Source organism: Capricornis sumatraensis, chromosome 7 (genome assembly GCF_032405125.1).
Source record: "Capricornis sumatraensis isolate serow.1 chromosome 7, serow.2, whole genome shotgun sequence".
NCBI lineage: Eukaryota > Metazoa > Chordata > Mammalia > Artiodactyla > Bovidae > Capricornis > Capricornis sumatraensis.
In genome coordinates, this window is record NC_091075.1 from 99,856,604 (window position 1) to 99,863,936 (window position 7,333).

Sequence of the window (7,333 nt, forward strand, 5' to 3'; positions counted from 1 at the left end):
CCACTCTACTATTTTTGCCTGGGTAATCCATAGAGTTACAAAGAGTCAGACATGTCTTAGTGACTAAAAAGAACCCAAATATTATAAATAGTAATATAGCATATCATCTTTGGGGGTCAAGATTTCAAAATATGAATTTTGGAGGTGGGGCAGAAATATTCAGACTATAGCACTAGCTCAGCAACTTTGTACTATTCATAATACCTGTGATCTAGTAAGTTCGGGTCAAAATTAGATGGCTAATGTTCATTCATTCCCTCGTTCATTCATCTAGCCATCCAGCATTTACTTTGAGGAGCCTCTGTTACTAACAATGTAACTTCAGTGAAAGGCCATGTGGCATAGCAGATTGATGACTCATCTGAGCTAAGGCTGTGTGTAGATGTACTACAGCCAGCTCTCATATACAGTAATAAAGGGCTTGGGTTTTTTTTTTTTTTGTAGCAAATGAAATCCATTGCAAGATTGCAATCAGAGGGATAATGAGTGGCTGACGGCAACATGGAGGATAAATCAGGGTGGAAGAAAGGTGGCAGGTGAGAGCTGAGGAGTGTGTTGAGTGGTCCAGGCAAGCCTGATCTGATCATGGGACACCCAGGGTGCAGATGGGAGAAAACGTGCTCTAGAGGTGTTTATGAGGAAGAATTGTAAAGATCTGATCGATTATCCCAGAGGCACTAGGTGGGGTGACTTTGACTCCCAAGCAGGAGAGGACAGATGTCAGAGGTAGGAAGATAAAATTGTGGGTTTGGGAGGTGCTGAGTGCGGGCTGCCTGAAGGGAAGTTCAAGAGAGTTCTGCAAAAGCTGAGCCGGAAGTTCAGGACACCTGAAGTACATCCTACTGCCAACAAAACATCCTCACTTTTGTTTTGGGGTCTCTTTGTTATTCTCACTTTCCCAAGCCCACTGTGACAATCTCTTAATAGCTCTTCTCCTGGCCTCAGCTCTGGTCTCTGCTCCATGAAATTCTCTCTTCATCCTGCCCCCAGAGGGACCCAAACGAAATGCTAATCCGCCATTCCCTGACTAATTCCTTAAATGACATTTTCATGCCATTTCAGTGGCTCACTCCTCCCCACTGTGGGATGAAGCTCTAGCTCTCGGGCAGAGCCCTCAAGCCCTCTCCGTGTGGCCCTTGCTGGCATGATGAAGGATGTCCAGCCTCGCACATTTTGCTCCAGCCCTACCAGCCCCTGGCAGTTCCCTGACCTCGCCCTGTGTTGCCTTATGCTCCTGCTATCATCTCTTGCTGGTAGGGTTGAAGAAGCAGGAGCAAACGGACTAAGGAATGAGGCAAGAAGCTGGAAGACATAGAAGACAAGTGATCAGAGACACAGGAAGACAGGCAGGAGAGCTCTGCTGGGATTTCAGGAGCGGTGTAGAAATGGTAGGGGATGTAGATGAAGACGTGGGCAACCCAGGGGACCGGAAGATGAGTGCAGGGGACACCCTGGATCTGGGCTGCTTCTGCCAAACACAGGGTCCCTCTAACTGGCAACCTTGGCTTCGGGACTTTCCAGTGACCTGATGGAGATTTTCTCAGACCTGTGCTGCAGTCAGGACCTGCCTTCCCTATCTCCTTTCACAAGTGTCACACCGGCATCATGGCTGAAAACCTCTCCTTGATGACTCCCACTCCCTCCCCCTTTATCTTTACAGGCATTTCCCTCAGTAAATCTCTGGTACATCTAATTCCATCTTTGTGTCTGGCTTGTCAAGGGTCCAAAATGATGTGACAGTTTGTAAGTTTCCCAAATGCAGGGGCAGGGGCAGGAGGTAAAAGGATCAAGGGAGGGACCTCGCTGGTGGTCCAGTGGTTAAGGCTTCACCTTCCAATGCAGGGGGTGCTGATCTCCAGCTAAGATCTAACATGCTTTGTGGCCAAAAATTCAAAACATAAAACAGAAGCAATAGTGTAACTAATTCAATGAAGACTTTAGAAATGGTCCACATGAAAAAAAATCTTAAATGGACCAAGAGACTTAATTTGATGTGGTGGAAGAATAGATCTGAGAGCATGGGGGTTGCAAGGGTAGACAGTAAGGATCAGAGAGGAGGATGTGTGTGTGGATGTGTGTGTGTGTGTGTGTTCTCTGTCTCTAAGTCATGTCCAACTCTTTTCAACCCCATGGATGGTAGCCCAACAGGCTCCTCTGTCCATAGGATTTCCCAAGCAAGAATAAGTGAATGGTTTGCCATTTCCCCCTCCAGGGGATCTTCCTGAACCAGGGACTGAACCCACATCTCCTGGGTCTCTGGCATTGGCAGGCAGATTCTTTACCACTGAACCACCTGGGAAGCCCAGAGAGGAGGATATGAAAACTTAGTTGATTAGGAGGCGAGGTGTAACAAAGTACCAAGAATGGTCATGAAGAATAGGGTGGGTGAAGCAGAGTAGAAGTGAAGGTCAATGATACTGGACAAAAACTATTAGGCAAGAATATTAGTTTTCACTGATTTTACTCTGAACAGCTAAAAGCACCCTTCTCAGCTTCCTCTGCAGGTGGCACAGCAAAGAATATAGTAAGTAGAAGTGCTCAGAGGGGAGGGGGATCTGGGAAAATTGCAGTGAGCAGCCATCCGGAAGGTGCACTCATTTGCCGTTTTGTTTCCCCCTTTTTTTCTTTTAGCCTTTCAGTCAGTTTGAACCCTGAGGCCACTTGAAGGATAGAAACCCAGGCTAAGAACAGAAATACTGAGTTCCCAGTAACATGGATTCACCCTTCTCACCCTGTTTCGCCTAGTTTCTAGACTTGTTTTATGTGAACGAACTCTGTATTATTTAAGCCACTTACTTGGGGGTTTTAGGTACAGCTAAACCTATGCTTCCCAGACGGCGCTAATGGTAAAGAACTTGCTTACCAACGCAGGAGACATAACAGACTCGGGTTCGATCCCTGGGTTGGGAAGATTCCCTGAAGAAGGGCATGGCAACCCACTCCAGTATTCTTGCCTGGAGAAACCCACTCCAGTATTCTTGACTGGAGCCTAGCAGCCTTCAGTCCATGGGGTTGCAAAGAGTTGGACACAACTGAAGTGACTTAGCATGCACACAGACTTATACAGAGATGCTGTTCACACAGACATAACAATAGGAACTTCTGCTGAACATGATGTAGAGAGAAAGAAAGTACGTAAACAAGATGGCAAAGCACTTTGTGTATAAGGGGGCGTGACTTGGAGGTCACAGATGAGAGGAGCAAGAGGGCGGTGGCAGTTATGAGAATGTGTGAATGTTGGGGGAATCAAGCGAGCAGAGTTTTCGCACGAGAGTGGAGAAGTAATGGATTGGAAACATCAGTGGAAGGCAGCCAGCGGGAGGATGTTTACATCCCCTGCCTGGCCCCAGTGATTGTGGGGTGAAGCAGAGGAACAGCTTCTAGGCTAGAAGGCTGAAATGGAAGAGTTTGTTTCCAGTGGGAGTTTTGGAAAATAATTGAAATGGACAGGGGAGCTCTATCAAATGAAGAGAAGAGTCAGAGGAAATAAATCAGAAAATGAGATAGAGGTAAAGAGAGAGGAGAGGATGGGGGGAAGTGTGGAGTGCTGCCTCTGGGGGCAAAGTGTCCAAGGATTAGAAAGAATAGAAGCACAGAGAGAAAGGCTTGCAGTGTTTCAGCCACTGATCGAGGCTTAGTGGTTGAGGGCAGCACGGCCCCATGGGTTAGAACTGGAGCCCGAAAGGTTCTGCATTTTTGCTGCTATTCAGGGACACACATGTGCATGGTAGCAAGGATGAGTCTAGTCACAAATGTTGATTCTGACTCCAGTATCATCTAGGTGGCATGCTGTGTGCTAAGTTGCTTTGATCACGTCTGACTCTTCGTGACCCCATGGACTGTAGCCTGCCAGCCTCCTCTGTCCATGGAATGCTCCAGGCAAGAATACTGGATTGGGTTGCCATGCCCTCCTCCAGGGGATCTTCCAACCTAGAGATGGAACCCACGTCTCTGATGTCTCCTGCATTGGCAGGAAGGTTCTTTACCACTAGCGCCACCTGGGGAGCCCCTACATGTGGAAGCTCAATCCAAAAACGGAAGATTCTCGGTGAAGAACCTCAGGATCAGAAAGTTGCCTGAAGTTGAGGTATCTGAGAATTAGGGTTTTTACCAGGCTCTTTGGAGAGAGGTACAGTTTCTCCCTTACTTGATATTTTCTTAGGCACCCCTGTAGTCAAAACAAAATCAAGGAAAAATCACAAATCTAAGGATTTGGGGGTGGAGGCCACAAGTGGAGAACTACTTGGCTACATGTATTACATGAAAGAGCCAATGTCTGATGTGATTAGCATTTCTGAAGTTCAAGAGTGTTGCAGCCATATTTCCTCTTTCCTTGTCCCTTTCCTCTCCTAAAAATGATGCATGAACAATAGGACTAAATTCTCTGAACCCTAAAGACAATAAAAGCTCTGATCATAAGTGTATTTTTGATAATGAGCCAGAATTCTTGAAATTAGACCTGCCTCCCCGCCCCCGCTTCACATGTAGGCTCTCTAGGACATACTCACTGTTTAGAAAAATATTTGTTTATATTTGGCTGTTCTGAGCATGGGCTTTCTTTATTTGTGGAGAGTGGGATCTACTCTCTAGTTGCAGTCATGGGTTTCTCATGATAGTGGCTCCTCTCATTGCAGAGCGTGGACTTTAGGTGCCCAGGCTTCAGTAATTGCAGCACATGTGCTCAGCATTTGTGGCATATGGCTTAGTTGCCCCACGGCATGTGGGATCTCCCCAGACCAGGGATCGAACTGGTGTCCTCTACATTGCAGGCAGATTCTTTTTATAAATTTATTTGTTTTTAAATTAAAGGATAATTGCTTTACAGAATTTTGTTGTTTTCTGTCAGACTTCATGAATCAGCTATAGGTATACATATGTCCCCTCTCTCTGCAAAGCAGATCTTAACCGCTGGGCCACCAGGGAAGCCCCCATATTCACTTTCTATAGCTAAGTTAATTCTGTTTTTAGGATTTCATGACACTCACCCCATCTTGAGAGAATTAGGAAATATGTGGAATGTTGCAAAGATAGGGCTAGGAGTGACTAAGCCAGATATTGCCCCAAAGTGCCTTAGTCATCACAGGTCCTAACCCAAGCCATGCACAGTCTCCTCCCTGCAGAGAACACCCACTTCTTAACCTCTTCTTTATAGCACCTATCAGGCCCAGGATGTCCAAACAGTCCAGCTCCCAAGACGTAACATGTTTGGATTCCAGGGAAAATGAATAGACTCTGGAGGTTTCTGTTTTTGGCTCTCTGTCTTCAATGACTTTGGATGCTTTCTTCCAACTGGTTAAGACTGTGAATGAATGTGAATGTGAAAGTCACTCAGTTGTGTCTGAGTCTTTGCAACCCCATGGACTGTACAGTCCATGGAGTTCTCCAGGCCAGAATACTGGAGCAGGTGAAAGTCAAGCTGCTCAGTCGTGTCCGACTCTGCAACCCCATGGACTGTAGCTTACCAGGCTCCTCTGACATGGTATTCTCCAGGCAAGAATACTGGAGTGGATTGCCGTTTCCTTCTCCAGGAGATCTTTCCAATCCAGGGATTGAACCTGGGTCTCCCGCATTGTAGGCAGATGCTTTACTGTCTGAGCTACCAGGGAAGTTCCCTTCTCCAGGCGATCTTCCCTTCTCCAGAGGATTTTCCCAACCCAGGGATCAAACCCAGGTCTCCCACACTGCAGGTGGATTCTTTACCAGCTGAGCCACCAGGGAAGGTTAAGATTAAATGTGCTTTTCTAAGGTTCTTTTGAGAAAACCCAGAGACCTGCACTTCCTATATCTGTCACTGCTGGATCCCACATTCCAGGAGATTCTCCCTGTCGCTCCAGCTTGTTGTCTTGGGACGCTATTCCCAGGCCTGGAGGAGCGAGGATGGAAGCACAGCGGCGGATGCTGAGCAAACGTGGTGGGGAAGCTGGGATGTGATGGGAACTGGGGCCTCACAGTGTCATTTCCCTTTGTCCACTGTCATGGGCAGGGCAGTCCTTGAAGCTCTCAGGGGCTTCTCCCCACCCCCAAGTCAGTTTGTGAACCCAGGGGAAACGTATTCAGTGAATACTAAGGGATGTCCATCGAGGGCCTGGGAGGGAAGAGGGGGTATAATCAAATAGGGTCATCTGAAGAGAGTGTTAAAAAGGGTGGCTTAGCTGGATTCTCCAGGAAACAGATGCTAGGGTGGAGTTTGGGTGTAACTGACTTATTGGAGGTAATGTCTGTGGAAGATGAAGGGGAAGGAAACAGGAATGAACAGGGAAACGCTGTGCTCTTTGATGCTGATCTGATCCCTGTGAAAGAACACAGAGGAGGAAGCAGGACTGGGCAGGGAAGCCTCAGAGCACCATTCAGATCTGACAGTCTTAACTGATTCAGCAGGGACAGTGAGCAAAGACTGCCAGTTAGTGGAGTCCCTCTTGTTGGGCAGAAACAGCCAGGCTTACCCACGATGCTTAGTCACTGTCTGGGGCTGTTCAGGAAGATGGAAACAACAGCAACAATTCTGATCTCGAAATCTGAAGACCATTGGTTAGCTGCAGCCTTGCAGCTCAATGGCTAATTCTTTTTTTTTTTTTTTTTGCTGCACTGGGTCATAGTTGCAGCACATGAGATCTTTGATCTTCATTTCAGAAGGCGGGATCTAGTTTCCCGACCAGGGACGGAACCTGGAACCCTGGCACTGAAAGTGCGGAATCTTAGCCACTGGACCACCAGGGACGTGCTGGAAAATTCTTTCTTGAAAAAAGATTTGAGAGACACACCTCTATGGCTGTCATCCGGGCTACTCGAAAAAGCGTGGGGCATGGGGTTGTTAAGCCACTGGAAGCAACAGTCGGAGCTAGTGAGACAGGGGCACCACTAGCCCCCTTAGCTCTGAGGACAGAGAGACTGACCATGACCATCAGCTCGAGGATGCAGCAAGGATGGAGGGAATCGGGGCACCAGTGCCTGGACCTCACTCACCGTCCCCCATCCTGCTGGTGCTCCCATTCTCCAGTCCCAGCCAGCTCGCTGACATCACGCGTGCCCGTCAGCCTCCCCAAGAAGAGAGTGGGGTGGAGGGGCAAACAAGTGCATCCAGCATCCAAGGGCAACTTCCGAGGAGCAACTACAGAGGGAGAGAGAACGCAGCCTTGGAGAAGGCAGGAGTCAGGACAGGCTGTTGCCTTGCTGAGCTTCTCCCCACCTGTGTGCTTCCCGTGATTGCTGGCTAGGTTCTAGACCACGGCTCTCCAACCCTCAGCAGCTGCAGTTCCCAAAGCAAGGTCCTCAGTGGCAGATGGCCGAGTAATTCCTTGGATGGGTGGATGGCATCATCGACTCAATGGACGGG